The 19,291-nt window shown below is 45.6% G+C and overlaps 1 protein-coding gene across 10 annotated transcripts in view; it reads left to right on the top strand.

The window, feature by feature from the left end:
* The first annotated feature begins 506 nt into the window (after positions 1–506).
* The window catches only part of ZMYND11 (zinc finger MYND-type containing 11), a 124,239-nt gene continuing 105,454 nt past the window's right edge, over positions 507–19,291 (top strand). For 4 of the 10 annotated variants that reach the window (XM_087857784.1, XM_087857783.1, XM_087857782.1 and 1 more), the window contains exon 1: positions 1,336–1,475. The gene's annotated coding sequence lies outside the window, so the exon portion shown is untranslated. Of the gene's footprint in view, positions 760–888; positions 1,043–1,334; positions 1,476–1,716; positions 1,874–19,291 lie in introns of those variants that run through there. The other 6 variants (XM_087857780.1, XM_087857777.1, XM_045812933.2 and 3 more) reach the window with 5 other exon arrangements.

Raw genomic sequence — 19,291 nt, 5'->3', positions numbered from 1 at the left:
TACTACCCATTTCTAAATTCTTCGTCTTAGAGACCAGCGATGAAAGAAGGTTGATGACCTGGATTATAATCCCAAAATTTCCTGGACAGCCCCTTCCCAATGATTTTCAGGTACACATGCCCAAGGAGAACCAGAGTAAGAAATTTTGGTTGACAGGTCTTCCTTCCAAACTCCCAGTGGGCAAAGGTCACTGGGGAAAATACGTGGCATCTATCTCTACAAGTCTGCTTATCTCTGAGACTTAGTAGACCACACATTGGGATCTCCTCTGTGAGATGCAGAACTTCGAACGAAAACGGAGGAGCTGCTTGCCTGACACAGATTTGTACTGTTTTTGCCCAACTGGTAATGGGTGGTCCTCTTCTTCCGGCAGTCCCGTGTGTGCGTGCATGAACCGCGGCACCTAACACCTGCCCGCACTTGTTTTTGATGATCGAGTTAACGAGACACCAAGCCCAGGTTATCTGTGCCGCTCACCCGCGCGCGGACGCCTGCCCGGCCCGGCAGCTCGGCCGGCGCAGCGCCGCGCGCGGCCCGGCCCACCCGGAGCGGACGTGGGCCCGCATCGCCCCCAGCCCCGCAGGTCCGAGCCTGGCGATGCTGCGAGCGCCGGGAGCTTTGTGCGCTCGGCTCCCGGCTCCCGCGTGCCCGCACGTACGTAGCCTTCACGTGTGTGCCGCTATCAAGTGCATGTGTGGATATGTAAGAATATGCTGAAGCAAATTTGGAGACAGGCGCCGAGGACAGGACGGAGGGAAGGTGGGTGTGGGCGTGCGCGGCGCCGGCCCGGCCGGGAGGGAGCCGGAGCCCGCGGCCCGCACCCCGCGGCCCGCACCCCGAGCCCGCGGCGCGGCCGGCCCGGCTACACAATAAAGTCCGGGGGCGGGCGGGCGGGCGGAGGTGCAGGAGGCCGGGCCGGGCGAGCGGCCGCCCCGCGCACACACCGCCATGTGAGCGGCGCCGCGGCCTCGCAGGACGCAAACTTTCCCCGGCGGCGGCCCAACTTCCCGCCCCCGGGCCTGCCGCGCGGCGCCGAGACCCCGTAAGTGCGGGCGGCGCCGGGCCCCCCGCTCCCCCGCCGGCCCACCGGGCCGCCGCCGCCTTCCCGGCCGGGCGCGCGCGGCTCTCCGCGGCCGAGGGTTGTAAACATGGCGCCCCTGAAGCGCCGAGCCGGGGAGGGCGGCGGGCGGCGGGGAGTGGGGCGTCCGGGCGGAGGCCGGGCCCGCGGGGGAGCCGCCGGGGAGCCCGGGGAGTGGCCCGGGGACGAAGGCGGCGGGCAGCGACGCGGGGCCGGGAGGCGGGGAGGCGGCGCGGAGGCCGGGAGGCGGGGAGCACCCACCGCCCCCCCGCGCCCCGCAGGCCTGGGCCCGGGAGGCGGCGGCGGCGGGAAGGAGGCGGCGCGGCGGCGGGGCCGGGCGCGGCGGGGGAGGGCCGGGCGCGGCGGCGGCGGCGGCGGCGAGGACCGAAACATAATGGTGGGAGACTCGGCCGCGGCGGGCGCGGGGCGCGGGCGGGGGCGTCCGAGCGGTGGCGCCGTCGCTTTGTGGAGCCCGGCCCCGGCTGCAGCCTCTCTGGCCGCCGGCGCGGTGCGCTCGCCGCCCGCCCTCCCGCGAGCAGCCCCGAGCGGCCCGCCGGGCTTTGTGTAGGCGGGCGGGGGCGGCGGGGCCTGCGGGGGTCCCGCCCGCGCCCCCTCGCCCTCGGCGGGCCCGGGAGGGGCGGGCCGGAGGAGGAGGAGGTGGAGGAGGAGGAGGACCGCGCGGGGCCTGCTCGGGCCGGAAGCCGGGGAGTCGCGTGAGCGCCGCCCGCCGGGCCGGCCCTTCCCGCGCGGCCAGGCCTGGGGCCCTCGGGCCGGGGTCCGCCGGAACGCGGCCCTGTGAGTGGGGGAGGGCGGGGGCGCGGGCGCCGGCGTGGCTCGTTGTGCGAGGGCGGCGGCCGCGGCCGGGCAGGGCGGTCCCCGAGCACCCAGGCGGGGCCCGCTCCGCGTCCCCTGGGGCCGGGCTCGGCGGCGGCGAGGCCTGCGCCTCCTCAACAGGTCCTCCCGGGGCCTCGGCAGCGTGTGCGGAGCGGAGCGGCGGGGCCGGGGGCCGCAGGGCTCCCGGGGCGGCCCGGGCCCCCGGCCTCCACGTGGACGGCCGCTCGCGCCGGGGTGCGGGCCGGCCGCGTGCTGGTGGCGGTGCGCGGGGCCCGGGCGCGGGTGGGCTCTGGGGGGTCCGGGGGCGCCCAGCAGGTGCCAGGTGGCCTGTGCGGAAAGCGGCGCCCGCGGGCCGCAGTGGCCCATCCGGCTCCCCGAGGTTAGGTCCTGGCTCGTCCGGTGCCCTGCATCCCACTGTAAGCCTGCTGAAGAAGCATCTGTGTGTTGAAAGGCAGAAAGTAAAAGGCTAACTTGTTTTCTTTTCAACTGAGAAGCGGAGTAGTTGTTGCTTAGTAATTGTGGGATGCATAACGTTTTCAGGTTTTGGGGTTATTGATTCTAATTAATGGTTTGGAAGTTATCAGGGAGATAGTTGTACTTAAAAAGTTTGAATGCTTTCTGGTAAGCAAGGTCACCTTTGTGAATTTTCTGAGTTCTAATTTGTACAGTAAGGAGATAGAATATGAATTTTTGTTCAGGTGTGTTATTTCCCATGTCTTTGGGTAACTGGCGCTGGTTACAGGAATTATTGTAGTGTTCTTTATAAGACGGCTAGGCTGGAGAAGCAAAGATCAGAAGATGTGGGATGGGGTTATGACAGAATAATTTTTTTTTCCCTTGCTTAACTCTACTTGTGGTTAACAGAGGATTTCTGTCTTTTACGTGGTACTTCCCCCCCCCCCCCGTAGATGTTGTTCATGTGAAAACTGAGTCTCCCTATTACATTCCGTAAAGTGGGCAATTTGCAGTTACCCGTTGTAAGGTGTTTAAATACACGCACATGTAATTGCTTTACAAAGAAAAATCACCAGACACCCCTGAGCGCATGCTGAATATTCCTGGGACATGGTTTTGTCAGTACTTTGAATGTCCGCTTGCATGTTTCCTTGAATTGACACGTGTTTATGTAAACTCTAACCCTTCTGTAATTCTACCCCTTTTCCTTTAGGGGTGGTTCAGATAGTGTGTAATAGAGTCACTCCTACCCTTTGGCATACTTGAGACATTAGTTGAAATTAAGAATTTTAGCATTTGTATCAGACGTATCACTTGCTGTCCCAATAATGCTTCAAGACCTAATCCTCTGGTTGTCCTATTTTCTTTACCTACCTTTACTATCCTTCAATTGACTTTTACATGGAAGACATCATTTAAGCAAAGAGGTTGTGTATGTGTGTGTGTGGGGGGAATTGAATAAATGGCCAAACTTTGCCTTATGATAGTTAAAAACTTTTTACTGTTTGAAAACCTTAACTTGGACTTAACACTGACTTTTTTTTTTTTTTGGCATTTAGAGAGGTAGCATATAGCAAAATGACTCTGAAGTCGGATGGCTTGGGTCTGAATTTCTCCTCCATCATTTACTAGCAAACTCACAGCGGGCAAATTACTTAAACTCGCCAGCCTGGTCTTAGTTTCCCCATCTGGAAAACAAGAGTGATAGTAACTATCAACTTCATAGGCCTATGGATGCATGAATCACTACTAGACTAATTCAGTTCAGGTGACTCAGATTCAGTTTGGGTTGATAAGTGAAACGTGTGTGGAAAGGGGTGGACCTCTGAAAGTGCAGCACAGCATGCTTCCGTGTGCCTTGGTTACTATTTGTGTGCGTTGGAGCGTACCTCTGAATCCCTCCGTATGTTCACTTTAGTTATCCCAGAGTTGGAAAATAAGCATTTGTTCTATTCCTTGGGGCTTGTTTACTTGACGCAGTTTTTAAGGATCTTTTTGTCATTACTTCTGTTGCTTTTATTCTCCTTGCTGGTAAAATACACATAACAAAATTTACGTCTTAATTTTAAAGTGTATAGTCTAGTGGTATTACATAAATTCACACTGTTGAGCAGAGATCATCACCACCCATCCGCAGAGCTCTGTTCATTTTGTAAGACTTGAACTCCGTACTGTTAGACATGTTAAGCACCGACTCCCTGCCCAGTACCCACCTATCATGACTTCTGTGTCTTTGATGAAGGGTCTGGGTAACTGAAGCACAGAGTGTACGAGTTCTGTTTTGTAATCAGTGAACCATTTTCTCTTTTCCCACATCTGTCACCCTGTCTGTAACTGCTTCAGGTTATATGTTTTGTATTTACTTGAAGCAGGAAGACTTTCTGAATAAAGAATCACAGTTTGTCACCTCTTGATTTAATCATTGTGGAATTCATAATCCCTCCCCAGTATTTTTTCTAGGAATTTTGAGGAAATAACGGACTTGAGTTTAATTTCTACCTGTATTTCTTGTACAACAACTTTTGAGTTAACTTTTTTTGCAGTGGCATTGTCAAAATTTCAAAACAATTTAAATCTGCTTTGGTGCAGTGATTTTGTGGAGATCGGTAATGATCAGAAAGTTCTGTTTCATCAGTGGTCTGTCCTTTGCTCTTGATTTTTGAAATGTTTTGGTATTCAGAAGTTTATAACATAAATGAGTACCATGATACTATGTACCAAATAGTGTATGTTCGCCAAGTCTTAGCCATTGTGCAGAGTTCTTCACACAGTATTCCACTGTTAGAAATCCTGCGGGTGGGTCACCTTAAGAGCACAGCAGTCTCTTAGTTATGGAAGGCCCCACCACCTCCTAGCACACCCCTGTCCCAACACACACTCTAATGCGAAGTGGACCGGCTAGTAGCTTTGTGAGAGAATGTGCTCTCTAGAACATAAAAAAAGTTTGAGAATTCCTGTGATAGGAAGTAAAGTGATAGAAACGAAGTTTAATGGGAGGGAGATAAAAAAGTCTAAATGCCCAAGAGTTTGGTTTTTTTGAACCATCAAGTCTTAGCTGTAGTATTTTAAACATACTGTACTGCCTTAAGATCTCATTGTACATAGTGTGCCTGTTAATAATTTTCCACTCAGAAAATTCTTGAGTTATTTAGTTGTATTGTGAAAATGCTGTATAATAATGTACACGTTATTTACAAGTGCAAATAGCCTGTATATTGGACAAAGAATATTTGTGTAGTTCATTATGTATTGGTAGGGATGTTTAGTAAATTGTTAGGCATATACTTAGATTTGTAAAATTGAGGTAAATATCGAACTAGTAAATATTTAGACATTTAATCTTTCATTGTATTTTTTGGTTATATTTTCTGTTTGATAGCTAAAAGGCTAAATGTTTGCCTAGCTTTACATGAAATTAAAGAAATTACAAGGTAATGGAATACCGTTAAATCCACATTTTAAAGCATCATATGGCTCGTCTATTCAGAGATGAGAAAAGTATATTTGGCAGATCCCATTACGTTGGAAAGATGCGTATTGATGAAAACTTGTGTTTTATTTATTTTTTAAAACAGTAATATTTATAGTAGATTAACTAGTTTTGTTTTAAATGCTTTTGTCATGCATTACTCCATAATTATGATTCATAAGTTTACATTAAAGTATTGTTTTCTTACAATAGGTACAATATGTTTTAATACCTTGAGTTCATTCATTAAACATTGTTATTTATGGAAACTGGTGTGTACTAGACACATGCCAGGTAACAGTTACTGCAGCAAGGGGAGTGTGGCAGAAGAAAGTGTCTAACTGCTGCAGGACAATGTATGTGAGTTACAGTATATGCATTTGAGTTAAGATTACTTTTGAGGGTTTAACACTGATTTTTTTTTCTGTTTATTTTAGAGAAAGAACACAGGCAGGAAGAGGGGCAGAGGGAGCAAGAAATCAAGAGACAGGCAGACTCCCCACTGAGCGTGGAGGGGGGGAGTGGGGTTTGATCTCATTACCCTGAGATCATGTCTTGAGTTGAAATCAAGAGTCAGACCCCTTAATGCACTGAGCCACCCAGGCGCCCCTTAACACTGATTTCCAATTTATTCTGGTTTGTAACTTTGTGATTTTATTATGTTCACCACTAAAAACAACTTTGTTTGGATTAATAATTTTTTATGTTCTCCAGATGTTATCTAAGGGTTTAAGTGACAGGTAGACCCACTTAAGATTTTTAATATTTCTTCCAGTTTGATCTACTTATATGCTAACTAAATTTAAAATATATAGAGGGAAGAATCTTCTTCCCTACTTAGGCATTTATTGTGTAAACAGAAAAATATATATACAAAATTTTTAATGGATATGTTGGGAGCTTGTCACCTAATATTCTCAGAATTGGGATTAAAAAAGGCTGAGCTTTTAAAAATCAGGCAGATATTGTGATTTATAGCAAGAGAATCTGTCATAAATACATTTTAACTTGACTGTATCCACATAGGTCCCTTGAGAAGCTTACCTAGGAAGCAGTTTTAGAAAGCTGGGTTTCATTGTAAACATCTTACTTGTGGCAGCACCATTTTTTTAAAAAAGGGTCACTTAGTGGGGCGCCCGGATGGCTCATTCGGTGAAGCGTCTGCCTTTGACTCAGGTCATGATCCCAGGGTCCTGGGATTGAGCCCCACATCCTGCTTTCTGCTTGGTGGGGAGTCTGCTTCTCCCTCTGCCCCTCCCCCCCTGCTGGTACGCACACTGGCCCGCCATCTCTCAAATAAGTAAAATCTTAAAAAAAAAAAAGGGGGGGGGTCACTTAGCACCTACTGTATCCGGCAGTTGTGTTGTCACTTTGATCTTGCCTAGCAGCCCAATGGGAGGAATATTATTGCAGTAAGATTATGTGATGAGATATGTTGTTGTAACATAGTTGTAAGTATCCTATAATTTGCAAGAAGACAGTGGACTCAGAGGGTTAAGTTAGCAGTGCAGGAGGTCACGCAGAATACATGATCAGATAGGTTTTGAGTTCAAGTGTATGACTACCACACCTATATTCTGTTTGGCTGCTGTTCCCCTAAAATCCACCAACTACTGGGATCTTTATACTGAGGTATCTTCATCCTCCAAATGTACATTTACCATCCTGCGAAAGCACAGGATAATAAAAGAATGTAACACTATGCCTGCTCCCTTCACAAAAAGTAGGATGTGGGGAGAAAGGAGTATTAGATACCTCCCGGTAATCAGAATGTTCCATATGCAGAGTTGTGGTTAATTGTAGTTTCACTGGTAATAATAGGTAATGCTCTAAGGGGCAAGCATCAATAATTCGCTCTTTGTCTTCTTACTGTCACTATTGGCAGCTCACGCTAGGAAGATGACTTGGCACAGGTGTTGGGGGAACCTACAGTCTTCATTTTAATCCTCTGGTATACAAGAGAAAGGTGAACATTTTCAGAATGAAGTCCAGCACTAGAGTGCTGTATTAGGGGAACACATTGTCTTGAAGCTTTTAGCATTCCTTTTGCCGAATAAGTTCAATTTGGATGGAAGTAGCTAATTTGAAAGTAGCTCTACGTGCTGAGGCTTCAGGGTTCAGTAGGTGTTTTCTGTTCCCTAAAATAAAGTAGTATGAGCGGCATATGGTAAAGAGAGATGAGACAAACTGTTGTAGCACACACAGACCCAGACGACCCTGGTGCTCCTCAGAAGGGATGTTGGGATGGGATATTAAGTATGGTTTCCTCATTTAAGAGTGGTTGAAAGATTTTAAGAAGTCTTTTAATGAAGGATAAGCATGGGGAAGGCTTTACATGGGGAAACTGTCTCAAAAGGTATTATGAAGTTCTCAGGTTTTTTGTAGATCCTTCATTTATCTGCCTGTTGGTGGTTTTTCCATCTCTAAGCTGCACCTGAGAAATGTTATCTGGGAGATCAAGTCCTTAATGTGAAGTTGGTTTTGACGCCTAGCACGTCTACTTTAACTATTCAGTCCTTCTAGTAGGAACAACTGAGATTAGCTTGTTCGGGATTTCCATTGATAACGTATTTAAAAGATTTTTCAGGCATTTCATTTATCATTAGAGGTGTTGTCTTTTTAGATTATAGAGGATATAAAGTTCAAGGTGATTTATTTTTCTGTTGTACTTTTTCTTTTTAAGATTTTATTTTAAAGAGAAAGAGACAGCCCCAAGTAGGAGGGGCAGAGAGAGAGAATCTAAAGCAGACTCCCCGCTGAGCAGGGAGCCCGATGAGGGGCTCGATCCCTGAGCCAAAATCCAAGTCAGACGCTTGACCAGTTAAGCCACCCAGGGGCCCATTTCTTTTGTACTGTAGTTTACATTTCTTATGTTTAAAAACACCCCGTGTAATATATATTGTCAGAGCACCTGTTACCTTTTACTTTGAAATGCCTTCATTTGCTACCCTGCACACCTGTACTCCAGACACACATCGTCTTAGGAAGCCTCACGTGTGATCTGTGTCCATGTTGGATCGTTTCAGGTAAGAAACTTCAGTTTGAGTAATTGGAAAGTTAAATTATATTTTCTGAGGACTATTAAAAGCATGTAGTCTCCGTTATTTTCAGGTGACTTAAGGGGAAGAACCACTAGTCCAGTTTCAAGTTAGGATTTCTCCTGGTGCGTTAGTTCTGCAGAAGCCAGGGTGTGTAGCAGACGGACTGGAAAGGGGAGGAAGTGCCCTGGGCAGCCCCGTCCACACTTCATCTCCGGCTGCTGTCAGTCCTCTGACTTTTTCTACTTGTACCTCATGTGACAAACACAGCTTCTAGAGTACGTCCTCACGTTTTCTTAACTGTACACAATTTTCTCAGTTCTAGATTACCAGATAGATTCGAAAGTTGTACTTGCTGGTGTTTGGATTGCATTTTAAATGGAATCTTCTTTTTTTTTTTTTTTTTAAAGATTTATTAGAGCAAGAGTTGGGGGAGGGGCAGAGGGAGAGGAAGAAGCAGACTCCCCGCTGAGCAGGGAGCCAGATACAGGACTTGACCCCAGGACCCTGGGATCATGACCTCAGCCGAAGGCAGACACTTCACCAACTGAGCCACCCAGGCGCCCCTAAATGGAGTGTTCTTAGGATTTTCACCTTGAAGAGCAGCGTGGGAAATATTAGACGGGTGTCACGAGTAGGAGGCAGTATTTGTTCTTAAGTCGAGATACCATTTCCTAAAATGATTCTAAATACTGTAAATAATAGAGGATCATGGGAAGTTTGATTTATAGGGAATAATTGAGAGAAATTTGAATTCTGCCAAATGAAATGCTCACCCAAATGCTGGCTGCTCCAGTCCCCTCCCTTGCCTCCTGAGGCTGGTCGGCCACTGGCTCTGCTTGGGGCCTGTTCCCTGCACCGTGACCTGGACACTGTTGAGCAGTGAGTGGAGGTAACTGGAACCACCCCCCCCCCCCGGGATTCCAATCACCCTGTCATTCAGGCTGTTTTGGAGTCCGTGCTCCTCTCCTGTTGTCCTTCAGGTAAAACTTACTTCAGCCAATAATTCTCTTGGTCCTTTCAATAGTGATTTATATTTTAATGTGCAAGTAGTACTGGTTGAATTAATAATACTTCAACTTTTGCTTGGGTTCCCACCTTTACCCTCCTCATCTACCTCTGATGCTGAAGTCAGCTCAGAATTTACTTTATGGTTTGTGGACATTTTCTCTGCCGAGTTTCGTCTTCACCTTATTGCCAACCCTCAGTGATCTGTCCCCTCAGTTTAACTGCTTTAGCCTTCGCTGCTGCTTCTTCTGTTACTTGTTATTATTGAACCTTGACCCCGTGATCGTCTTCCCAGTTCCTTGACCTGAGAACCCTGACTGAAATTCCCGTGGAAGAGCTGGTGTAGTGCTGTGCGTGGTGCGCGTAGGTGGTCACAAGATGCTGCTTTCTGTCGTCTTTGCCTGCACAGTGTAGGCGCTGCACGGTCATCTGGGCTCCAAATCCTACTTGATCTCTCACGTCAGCTCGTCGTCCACTTTCCACAATGACTTACTGCCCCCGGCGGGCCTGTGCCGGAAGTCCCCTGCCGCACCCGGGGTCTGCAGACGTACCTGCGCTCCCCATCTCCTCAGAACCCTTCTTAACACAGCAGCCTGCCACTCACCACACATCTAGTGGAAATGTGAAACGAGACCAGACCGTCTCATACCTTTTTTCAAGATTACAGGAAACACATTTCATTTTTTTATTTTTATTTTTTAAGATTTTATTAATTTATTTGACAGACAGCCAAAGAGAGAGGGAACACAAGCAGGGGGAGTGGGAGAGGAAGAAGCAGGCTCCCAGCGGAGGAGCCTGATGTGGGGCTCGATCCCAGAACGCTGGGATCACGCCCTGAGCCGAAGGCAGACGCTTAACGACTGAGCCACCCAGGCGCCCCAGGAAACACATTTTAACCAAATTAAAACTTGAAGTACTTTAGAAACAGACATTGTATTAAAATCACAGGTATTTGGGAATTTAGACAGTGCCAGATTTATTGGCGACTCTGTTAGTGTCTCCTGTCGCCATACACTTCACGGTGGAAGATGGGGAAGATTTCAGTGTCTTAAATACGTAATCAAATATTTAATACATTTTCAAAGGTAGTATAAACTTTGAAACACATATTACATCTGTTCAACAAAGACAGTATAAGAAACAAGCCCAGAATGGGTATTCCCCAGTCCTGCTCAGAGGTCAAATGTCAGCCTGACCACATGCTCTTCTGGAGGTTTGGCATTGGTGCAGGAGTGCGTGCCGCGTATTCTCACCCCTCGCGTGATTTGCGGTCCGTGATCTGGAAAATGGTCATGTAACTTCTTAGTTCTTCTCTTGCTCATTCATTATAATATAAATATACATACAGTAAAATGAGATTTGCTCCTTCACGATCCTAAAATATCCTTAAAGGGACTGCTAAATAATTGAGGTTTTTAAAAACTTGTAGTTGATTCTCATGTAGTCAGAATCTACATAATGGAAAAGTTCAACTGCCAACTTTGGTCTAATTTTATGCATTAAAGAGATGGTATTTTAAAGGTAAGTGTATTAGGAAGAAAGAGAGGTTGTTAAAAACAGAGATTAAGTTCATGCCAACATTTATTAGGTGATATGTGTTACCATTAGTGTAAGCTTTTCGCCATGCATGAAATTGCCCTGTTTCCCTCTGCTCTCAATCCCTTCATCGTGCTGCTCATCAGTACTTACGTTGGTTCTGAGGACAGAAAGGTTATTTGTCCTTACTCAAGGTTACGTTTACCAGCATACCATCTGCAAGTTATGACAAATTCCTCTTGAGAAAAGATCTGGGAGAAAGTGAGCCTTCTGGTGAACTTTTCATGAGCTAGTATGATTGCTGTGTCATAAACGAGCGGCCACTCAACAGTGATTTCCAACACAAACATCATGTGGCCTCTTTCATAGATTTTTAAGTTTCTGAAAGACAGTGATTGTGTCATTTCACCAGGCGTGTTAGGAAATGATGTGATGAGCGTATCCTGGGGTCGAGCAGTCCGTCTTCTGCCATGCTGGCATCTGCTCCTCGCTGGCTCTGTCTGACTGGAAATACGGTACAAGCTCCGGTTTTTCTTCATATCCTGGCTTTCAGGGTGTTTGTGCTACAGTGTCATAAAAATGACTATATAAAACATTTAAAAAGTAAAGATGACGTTTTATTCTAATTACAGTTGCTTCTTTGTATTCACCGTAGTCCCGTGCTGTCAGGTCAGCACAGACACTGAATTCCCAGCCAGGATCCTGTGCCTCGGGGGGAATACAGGCTTCTGTTCCTGCCAGCCCTCTGGTCACATTGTTGTGAACAGAAGTACCATTTCCATTCTACCGGGTCATTTGCTAAAATCCTTGTAAAAAAAAGCCAGTCTCAGTGCTGAGAACTTGTTCTCCATAACCCTTTAACTGCATAAATTTGCCTGCAAATTTAACCTTTTCTCGTGGGGTGTCCCTTTCTGAAACAGGCCAGTCAGCCAGCACTAGCTCAGGAGGAGTTAGCATTTTCCTGACGCCAGGTAACGGGACTGTAAATTTCCTTGGCTTTCAGCCTCAGAACGGTGCTGTCCACTATACTTTTTGATCTCTTGTCCTCTCCTGGGTCCACCAGTGCTGCTGCGTTTCCATCTTCTGTGCATGATAGATGCTCCTTTAGCACTTCGCAGACTGGCCTCAGCCCCAAGTGGGCACATCTTCTCTCCTCCCTGGTTCCAGGTAAGGGCCCCGTAACCATAACCAAGTGCCTGAACGAAGCTTGCTTGACACCCGTGAGGCAGCCACAGCCTGCTGGGCTCAGCACAGCCCTTCAGCACTAGTCTTGGGCCGTTCCCACTAGGAGATCACCAACACAGAGCACAGGAGTGGGAAAAACAGGGCATTAAGTAGCCTGCAGAAAGGACAATGTTGACAGTCTGAGCTGGAACAGGGGGCAGCCTGAGGTCCCCCCACAGCTGGGATGGTGCCCTGTCCTGAGCAACGAACGGCCAGTAAGCAGGTGAATTTACAGATGTGCGATCTGCTGATTTTCATGTTTGTATCTTATTTCATCCAAAAGTTCATGGCTACAAATGAAATATGACAAAATTACTCTTATTATGACTTCTTTTAATTGGATGCTTTTCCCCTGTAGTTCTCTGTCTCTAAAAATCGAGAACACAGAGCAGCACTTGAGTAGAAAAGTTCACACATGTTAAAAGAAACAAACTTGAAAACATGTTTGGGCTCAATAGCAGTCTTAAGAAAAGTAGACGAAGACAGGATACAATGTTTGCACTTTTGATTTTGGTTGAACATTAGAAGAAGACCAAGGGCACCTGGCTGGCTGGAGTGTGCAACTCTTGATCTCAGGACTGAGTTTGAGTCCCATGTTGGTCGTAGAGCTGACTTAAGAAGACCAAAGGCTCTAAAAAGGCTAATTTATATCCGTGGCAGCAGGTTTCTAAAAACCCCACCCTTTATTCGAAGAAGAGCTTTTACCCTTCTACAGCATAACCCTGGGAGGACCACCTGCAATCAGGGTGGTGGTCTATTTGGTGGACAACTTAAGACAATTATTAAAGGGAAAGGGAATCTTGAGAAACATGCATACTAGAAAGAGGTTATTAGTGTGTCAGTGACTGGTGAGCAATAAGGGGTAGTTAACAAAAGTCAAGTCCACAAATGTAAGAAACATGACGGGTGTGTACGTGTGTTTGCTTCCCTCAGGATTTTCAGCAGTGTGGAGACGTGCAGACATGCTTGTCATGCCTTGGGAGATACCATTGGTGTCTAGTGGGTAGACGCCAGGGACTCCGCTGACAGCCCGCACAGCACAGACACCTGCTTCGCGAGAGAGTCCGAGGTTGGGAACCCTGGTGCAGGGCAGGCCGGTCTCTGCGTGCGTGGTGATGACCCTGGCTTATCAGAAGAATGCATGTTTGCTCTCTGCACGCGGTTTACTTTATGTTCGGTTTCCAGTCACTCTGCTTTAAGGAAATTTTAATGCTTAAAAAAATCACTTATTTGGAAAAACTTATACATATTACTTTAAATTTTTTAAAGTTTTTTAAATTCCAGTATAGTTAACATGCAGTGTTACATTAGTTTCAGATGTGCAATGTAATGATTCAACAAGTTTTACACATCTTGTTTTTAAATAAGGATAAACTAAGTATTTGTTTTTTAGTGTTTTTTACTTATGTGAGTCCTGTAACAGTAACTTGTTGGAAAGCTTTTTTCCTTGTCATGTGATTAATTTCTTAAATATGGTAATCAGGGATATGAATACTTTAGCTTAAAGACCCTTATTTAAATTTAAAAAAGCTCTAGTATGCTCACCTTTAGATAGTGTGAAAACCGTAAATTTGGTAGTAGATTATATTTTTCTGAGAGGTAGCATAGTTTGGTCTGCATTTTCATGAATATCCAGGGCATGACTCAGGGTACTTATTAGTAAAAGTACAAATTAATTTGAGTCAAATTAAGAATACAAACAAAAGGGGCGCCTGGGTGGCACAGCGGTTAAGCGTCTGCCTTCGGCTCATTGCGTGATCCCGACGTTGTGGGATCGAGGCCCACGTCAGGCTCCTCTGCTGGGAGCCTGCTTCTTCCTCTCCCACTCCCCCTGCTTGTGTTCCCTCTCTCGCTGGCTGTCTCTATCTCTGTCAGATAAATAAATAAAATCTTAAAAGACAAACAAACAAAAAATACCTTCTTAGTAATATTTTAATCTTTTCATTGATATTTGAAACTTGGCAGTATATACTCTATCTTCGATATTTGCTGGCAGAGGACAGGAGGATGTTATAAAAAGTTATTTTAAACTGAATTTTATAATTTATACTTAATCACTGTTATTTTCTGTTATGAAGCATAAGCTACTGGGGTGCCTGGGTGGCTCAGTTGGTTAAGAGTCTGCCTTCGGCTGGGGTCATGATCTCAGGGTCCTGGGATCCAGCCCTGCATTGTGCTCCCTGCTCAGTGGGGAGTCTGCTTCTCCTCTCCCCCTCCAGCTCCCTTGCGTGTGCTCTCTGTCAAATAAATAAATAAAAATCTTAAAAAATAAAAAATAAACTACTATGGGGGTTTCTGCGTGACTCAGTCAGTGAAGCGTCTGCCTTCAGCTCAGGTCATGGTCCCAGAGTCCTGGGATCGAGCCCCACGTTGGGCTCCCTGCTCAGCGGGGAGTCTGCTTCTCTCTCTGCCTCTGCCCCTGTCCCTGCTCATGCTCTCTCACTCTCTGACATAAATCAAATCTTAAAAAAAAAAAAAAAAAAAAAAAAGGATAAGCTACTATGTACAGTATTGAATGTTTGATACTACGTCTTGGGAACTTGAGGAAAATAATATAGATTTAAAATATATGGCAAAATGTTAATTGTTGAAGCGTGGAAGGTTCGTGTAATCCTACTTTTGTGTATGGCATCTCACTTGAATGAGAGGGTGTTCTTTGGCTTCTGTGACTTGCGTTTTCAGTGCACAATTCAGTGGTTTCTAGCACATTCTGAAGATGGTGCTGCCCCCCCCCCTCTGCACTGTGCCTGAGGATTGGCCCATCCTGGATTTTTCCTGTGGGTAGAGGCCTGTGGCCGGTGACCTTCTGTGTCCACATTCTGTCCCTGAGCATACTGTTGTCAAGGTTCCTCCACGTGGTAGCGTGTGTCAGAGCTTCGTTCCTTCATGCTGTATGTAAGGTGTACCATGTGTTGAGCGGATGCACTTAAGCGCTTCCATACAGTCACCGCCATGGAGTTAGCCAACAGCTCCATCACCTGCCATGATTAGGATTTCTGTTTTGTGGTGAGAACATTTAAGGTCTGGCCTCTCAGCAGCTTTCAAGTGCATCATATGGTGTTGTTAACTATAATTACAGGGCTGTGCATTATGCCCCCAGAACTTTCTTATCTTCTGTCTGGGAATATTTACCGTTTGACCAACATCTCTCCAGTTCTCTTTGTCATTTGCCAAGAAAAATTGCTGGGTCATCTGTCAACTTCTTTCCTACTCTTTTGAGAAACTGCTGAACGGTTTTCAAAACCAGCTGCCGTGTTTTACATCTGAGGCAACCAGCCTCTCCGTCTTTGCTAGCGCTTGCTGTTGTCTCCTTGGCTGAGTCTAGTCTTACCAGCGTGAAGTACTGTCTCACTGTGGTTTTGATTTGCATTTTCCTGATGACCGATGATGTCAGGCATCTTTTCATGTGCTTACTGGTCATTTATTTATCTTTGGGGAAATGTCTCCATGTCCTGATGTCTGTTCATGTCATTGCCCATCTTTCAACTGGGTTGTCTTTTTAACAAATTTAAGAATTTTTTTTCTAGGTTATGCATAGAAGTCTTTTATCAGATACATGATTGGCAGATATTTTGTCCTTTTTCTGGATTGTCTTTTCACTTTTGTGATGCTATCCTGTGAAGCATAGGAGCTTCTAATTTTCACGAAGCCTTCTTCGGTGCCTTTTTACATGACCCCTCATTCTTCTTTATACCTGCTCTGTGCTCCTCTATGGGGGTGCCCCATGCCGTATCGAAGCAGTCAGTATTACAGGTAGCACTGTGATACATGGCCTTGTGCACATAACATTTGTGACTGTAAAAGCGTAGGTGATTTTGGTGGTTACTGCCACCTTCCCTCCCATGAGGACTGTGCCGTTTGCGCTCCCACCAACAAGGTACATAGAGGGTATTGCCAGACTCTTCTGTTTCCACTAGTCTGATCGGTGAGAAATGGTTTTCTTTAAATGGAGTAGATTACTCTTTGAATAGATTTCTGTAAGCATTTGGGGCTAAATCTGAACTTTTTATCTTGTTCTGTTAATCTGTCTTTTCATGTTCTGGTACCACCCCTATAAATTATATTTGTTAACAATTATGTGTTCCTGCTAGAGCTAGCTCTTTCTCATTGTCCTTCTTTTTTTGGAAATGTTTGCTATTTGTAATGAAGTTTTATAAAAAATGTTTTCTTGCTCCAGAAAAAAAAATTTTGAGTATTGTAAATGCAATTGCGTTAACTTATACATTAACATAGGAAGAGTTGGTATTTTGATGATATTGAGCCTTTCTACCCAAGAACATGATAGATCTTTCCTATCCACTCAATTATACATTTATATTTTTCAGGAGCATTTTATAATCCTCACCATATTGGATTCTACCAGATATTTCAGTTTCTTTTATCTTCGTTTTTGTAAATGGGATGTATTTTTTTTTTATTTCTTTTAACTTTATTGTTCATATCTAAAGGCGTTGATTGCTACATGTTACTTTTTTATCCCATTTTATTAAAGTATTTTGGTTGTAGTTTTCATTCTTTTTATGTTTCTGGATGCATAATCATACCGTCTGCATCATGTGCTAATAGAGATAGTGCTACCCCCCCCCCCCCAATTTCTGTTCTGATTGCTTCCTGCTGTGTCCCTGCATTGGAAAATACCTCCAGTGCAGTATTGAAGAAGAACAGACGTAGCGAGGACCCGTAACTCTTTATTTTAGCAGAGAATTCTCTAATATTTCTTCAGTAATGCTGGCTTTGTCGCTATATACATGCATATGTACATATAGTATTCCTCAGTTTGTGTTTTTTACATGAATGGATGTTAAATTTTGTCAAGCCCTTTTTTAGCACTTACAGAGTAATCCTGTTCTTCTAAGCTCTTCTCATGTTAATTATGTTCATGTGTTTCCTAATGTCGAACCATCACTTCATTCTTGGGAAACTGTGTTTATTTTAATGTGCTGTTTGGTTCTGCTTGCAAAAGTTTTACTTAAGATTTCTGCAAGGATATCCATAAACTTATATCTATTGCTTATTGTTTATAGTATAAATTTGTGTGTTTATTAAACCTAAGATATTCTCCATTTCACCCTGACCCTTCTCGTGCTCTGTCTGATGTGGACTGGGTTCTCTTGGGGTCTGCTCTAGAGCACTTGGTCCAGGAATTCCCTCCTTCTGCTTCCTGTGTTCAGTCCTGTTCTGTGACAGCACAGGACTCCCGGGTCTTCCTTGATGATGGTGTGTTTACTCATATTGGTTGTCTGCACATGGAAAGGCTCTTCACTAACAATTCAAACTTCACTAGTTGATCATTGGAGTAGTTACGGAAATTTGTGTTGAAAATGATTTTTCCTCAGAATTTAGAAGGCACTGACCCGTCATTTCCTGGCTTGCCAGACACCTCCCAGTGTGTGGCCTCCCTGCGGCTGTGCAGCCTGGAGGCGCTTCTGCTCCCCATCCTCCTGCCATCCCCGCACCGGGCACCTGACCGGCCCTTTCCGCCTGCTTCTCTCGAATCACTTTCTCCTCTCCAGACTCTCTTTGTGAAACTCTAGTTACTCAGATAGTGTACCACCTGTCAGATTCTCTCCTCCAGTCTCCGACTGTGCATTTCTTTTCTTTTTGTTCAACTTTATGAGACATTGCCTCAACTTTATCTTTTATTCCTTTAAGGGAGTATGTTATTTATCATCTTTAAAAATGTTCTCAATATTCCCGTTCATGGTGTTCTGTTTATGGGTTCATAGATGCAATTCTTTTCCTGTCTCTTTGATGATATTAGTTATGTGTATTTTGAAAATCTTTACTATTCTCTCATTTTCTGTTTAAGTCCCTTGTCCCCCTACCCCCTTTTCTGTTTGTGTGAAATGACCTTTTTCTCTTTTACTGAGAGGCTGTTCTCCAGTGTCTGGTGATCCTTGGCTGTCTGTCCATATTGAAGTGTGAGGCACTAGAAAGCTAGTTGAAATTGTGTATGGGCTTTACTATGGGGGTGTCAGGGGGCCAGATGGCTGTTTCTTAGGTTCCCTCAAACATCAGTGTCTAAAGGTCCTTTCTCTGAGATAATTTAATTTATCTGGAAAGTTCTCATTTGGCCTCTTGCCTGAGCCTGAGATCAGGTACCTGGAATTTGGTGGAAGAAAGGAGATGCCAGGTGTTTACAGTTCATCATGTAGAATTTTTATATAACCCCCTATGTGTCGTCTGCATCTCCCCTGCACCCTTCTTGTTCGTGGCTGTGCTTTCTGGTTCTGCATATTCGTAGCCGGCATCGCCTGCTTCCTCAGGGATGAGGGTGGGCTGCCGTCTGGCTGAAGCTGATGACGCAGCAGATCCAGGAGTCAAACTGCTTCTCCTCCAGTCTGTCACATGAAGCCATTTACTCAGCATCCCTGAGTATCCCAGTACCTGCTGCTCCCTGTTCCCAACCTTTTCTGGAGTTGGAGGCAGCTGCTGTCATCAGTACAGCCCTGTGTAAGTCTGCTCTCTGGCCAGAACATTTGTAGTTCCTGCATTTATCTTTTTCCATTTTTTGTGGAGTATATGTTCATCAAAGATGTTTGTTTGGTTTTGTTTGTTACTTTTAGGGGTAGAAGAGAAAACTCTGTTCTGTCATCTAAGGATTACCTTCTTAAATCAGATTATGTTGCCACTCCTGCCCTACTCAAGTTTGAAATCCTCTCTGTTGCTGCCTGTTGAAGTGTGGAAATCTATGCTGGTTTGGTTCCTCTGGCCTTTGGACCCTGTGTGGTTTGATCTTCATAGACCTGCCTCTGCACAGTATGGCCACTGCCCCTTCTGTGTCCCCCGTCCCAGGCTTTCCTGTTGTGGCCTAAAACACGTGTTTTCCCTTTGCATGACTGGTTCTTTTTCATCATTCAGGTCTTACCTCAAATAGAATCTCCTTAATTTTCTAGGAGAGTCAGGATTAGTTAGGTTATGCTGCTATAACAAGCGACCCCCACATCTCAGTGGCTTAAAAGAACAGTGACTCCTGCTCATTGGACACATCTCTCACAGATTGGCTGGGAGCTCTGTCTGCTGTGCACTGTGCTCATTCTGGGACCCAGGATGACACAGCAGCCACCATCTGGAGCATTGTCATGACCCATGGCATAAAGGAGAAAAAGCATAGTAGATCATAGAGGGATTCTAAATCTTCCAAATAGA

This window comes from Ursus americanus, chromosome 31, assembly GCF_024610735.1.
Source record: "Ursus americanus isolate L20-20 chromosome 31, mUrsAme1.1.p, whole genome shotgun sequence".
Classification (NCBI taxonomy): Eukaryota; Metazoa; Chordata; class Mammalia; order Carnivora; family Ursidae; genus Ursus; species Ursus americanus.
This window is presented reverse-complemented; position numbering and strand designations above follow the sequence as displayed.